This window comes from Thamnophis sirtalis, unplaced genomic scaffold, assembly GCF_051295495.1.
Source record: "Thamnophis sirtalis isolate CommonGarterSnake01/CBP01778 unplaced genomic scaffold, rThaSir2_p1.2 scaffold_2, whole genome shotgun sequence".
Taxonomy (NCBI): domain Eukaryota; kingdom Metazoa; phylum Chordata; class Lepidosauria; order Squamata; family Natricidae; genus Thamnophis; species Thamnophis sirtalis.
In genome coordinates, this window is record NW_028261382.1 from 48,759,467 (window position 1) to 48,763,348 (window position 3,882).

A 3,882-nucleotide genomic window follows, 5' to 3' on the forward strand; every position below is an offset into this window, starting at 1 on the left:
GGTGGCAATGCGACTGATTGTTTTGAGAAAAGTAACAAAATTAATTAGGTGAAAACTGTGGGAACCTTCAGAGTTGGTTTTCACCAGATACGTGCCAATGTGAGATATCTAATGAAAGCTATCCTTTGAGGAATCTACCTGCCTTGGAGTTTTGCTTACTATGGGTCTATTACTTGGAACCCTGATAGTAAGTACCGATGGCCAAGGCAAGCTCCGAAGACATCCAAGTGTGTAGGAAATCATGGTCCAAGGGTTAACCTCTGCAGCGATGGAGGGACAAGCTCTTTCAAGAGAGAGGCAACTTTCCAAAAAAGGGAGACCACACTTGGAATGCTGCGTGCAATTCTTGTCATCACAATACAAAAACCACGTTCAGGCTCTAGAAAAAGTGCAGAGAAGCAAGAAAGTGATGTTGTGGTCCATTGGTGACCTGCGGAGCTGGCAGCAGATTCGGATAGTGAGGAGGTTGGGGAGGAAGATGGGCCAGTCTTGGAGTCTGGGGAAGGCTCTGAGGAGGGCTCTGTGTCAGAGGCAGAGAAGGGGCCAGGGCCGTCTGACAGTTATCAGCTGCCTTCAGAGTCAGACATCAGTGAGGCAGATGAACAGCTGGAGCCTGTTCCCAGTGTGCGTATGCGCAGAGCTGCCAGATGAAGGGAACAGCTAAAGAACAAGGGTCGACTTGCGAGGAAGGCTTGGAGATGATTGGCTCCTCTCATAAGACATAAAAGAGGAGCAAATGGAAGTGAGCCTTTGCAGGAAGCAATTTTGTTCGTTCTGATCAGTTTAAACTCTGAAGCTCTGTTTTGACTCTGTGCTCCTTGTGGCCTTGCAAAGCGAATTGCCAATTAGGTCTCTGGCAGCGTTTCAAGGGAGATAAAGGTGGGCGCTTATCAGCCTTACCCTGAAAGACTGTGGCAGACTTCAGTCGGACTCTTCACGGACTATTTGTGAATCATTACGGGATGTGAATGAACATAATTTACAGCCGTTCAAAAAAAACCACAGGGTTTGGGGGACTAAGAATGTGATTTTTACATGGAAGCTTAGGTCAGAACAGATGATGAAGGGTCTGGAAGCTAAAACTCACAACGAACAATTGAGAAAATTAGGTATGTCTGGTCTAACAAAAGAGAAGGAGTAGAGATGGCATGATAGCTGTCTTCTAGTAATTGGGGGTTGTCTCAAAGGGGGGATTGACTTGATCTCCGAAGCACCAGAAGGCAGGACAAGAAGTAATAGATGGAAACGGATCAAGGGGAGATCCAACCTAGAACTAAGGAGAAATTTCCTGACAACGAGAACAATTAATCAGTGGAACAGAAGTGGCCTCCAGAAGCTGTAGGTGTTCCATCACTGGAGGCTTTTAAGAAAACGCTGGGCAGCCATTTGTCTGGAATGGGAGGCGGTCTCCTACTTCAAACAAAGGGGCTGGACTAGAAGACCTTCAAGCTCTCACACAACCCTACTCTTTTGTTCGAAAATCTACTGGATTTAGGATTCCCCCGCCCCCACGTGACTATGGCGATGCTGCAGCCGTCTTGTGAAAAATGGTCAGAAAGCTTTTTGCAAGGCAAATTTTCAATGCAAGTCAGCCATTAAATGAATCAATGTAAATTGAGGACTACTTGTGTGTTTGTGTATATATACATGTATAAAACTATATAAAGTGTATGTATGCAGATACAACACAGAAAGTATGGCCGTATATATACATATATATCAATGGTGGGTTCCGGATCCTGTTGCAACTGGTACACTGCAATGGGGCCGGGCGTCCACCACAGGCACAGGTGCGCACTCACCACCTGTGATGCTCCAGCTGCTTGCCGGGGCATTGCGCAGGAGCTGTATGTTGTGCGTGCATGCGTGCGCAAATGACCCGTTTCCTTCAAATACAGGTAAGGAACGAGGGCAGGCAGACAGGCCCTCCAAAGCATGGTTCCGGTATGGTGGCTGCTGCTTCTGGTAGGCACCGGTACACACGTATAGGGTGTACCGCCTGGAACCCACCACTGACATATATGTATACAATATACAAATATATATACATATGTGTGTGTGTGTGTGTGTGTGTGTGTGTGTGTGTGTGCGTGCGTATGTATGTGTGTGTGTATATATATATATATATATATATATATATATATATATATATATGTGTGTGTGTGTGTGTGTGTGTATAAAGTGTGTATGCAGATATACATAAGGTAACTGAGTATGAACATTTATACATATAAAGACACACACGTGTATGTATATAAAATAATAGTGTATGCAAATATGACAAATGGTGTGTGCGTATATATATATATAGCAATAGCAGTAGACTTATATACCGCTTCATAGGCCTTTCAGGCCTCTCTAAGCGGTTTACAGAGAGTCAGTATATTGCCCCCAACAATCTGGGTCCTCATTTCACCCACCTCGGAAGGATGGAAGGCTGAGTCAACCCTGAGCCGGTGAGATTTGAACCGCTGACCTGCTGATCTAGCAGTAGCCTGCAGTGCTGCATTTAACCACTGCGCCACCTTGGCTCTATACACACACACACACACACACACACACACACACACATACATCTATGCATACAAATTACATATACTTTTTGTATATTTTGTGTGTGTGTAAAAAGTCGACAAACATCAAGGATCTCACTAAATGGTGATATTATAATACTTTAAAGATTGTTATTTGATAGATAATTATGAATTATTTCCTTGAATTATGAATTCAAGGAAATAAGGATTGTTACAAATGAAAGAATATTAATAGTAATTTGAACACATAATGCTCAATGAGAGTGAAATATTCAGTTATGTTTAATGCAAAACCAGTGATGTTATTCTTAATCTTAAGAATTGATGCACAAAAACTTGTAAGAATAAAAATATATATTTTTTAAAAAGGACCCCACTAAATGGTTAAAACTGAATATATATATGTGTGTGTGTGTGTGTGTGATATTTTGGCAATATAGTGTATATCATATCTATCTATCTATCTATCTATCTATCTATCTATCTATCTATCTATCTATCTATCTATCTACTTAAAGTCACAACCCCTGGTATGCCCAAGTATGGGAGGAAGGTCACACTTCCACTCTCTGTCATTAGGCTCGTCACAAGAGACCATCCAGACAGAAACCCAATATTTTTTACTGTTGCCTTTTTTGTTACATTTGTTATATTTATGCTGATAAATAAATAAAGGGAGACTAGTATAGATCTATTTCAAGCTATTTAGCTCTCATCAGCTAGCCATACCCACAGGTTCGATTCCCAAACTTGGGTATGGCTAGCTGATGAGAGCTAAATAGCTTGAAATAGATCTATACTAGTCTCCCTTTATTTATCAGCATAAATATAACATATATATATATATATATATATATATATATATATATATATATATATATATATATATATATATATATATATATATATATATATATATATATATATATATATATATGCATCCGCAGGTGTGTATATATTTGTACAACTCACACAAGAGTGTGTGCATGTTTGTGTATGATAGGTATATGCACACAGATACAAAACCCGCTCATCTTCCTCACAGAGAGACTCTGGGCGGTGTACCAATAAACAGAGAAGCATCAACACCTGTAAATATCGCCATGCGAGGCCATTAAAAGATTTAAAAGGTTGCCATGGCTATGGGCGCGTCCCCCCCCTCCCCGCCTATTCGTTTCAGTCCGCCAGGAGCTCGTGACCAGCGAGGAGCCCGGGATGAGCAGCCCTTTTGACGCTCTAGGCTAAACTCGATCGCGCGGAACCTTTCCGGAAGAGCGAGGAGCGGGCGCGTCTCCATGGAGACGCAGGCGGACTTCCTCGGGGACGACGGAAGTGCTCCGCGGGGGGC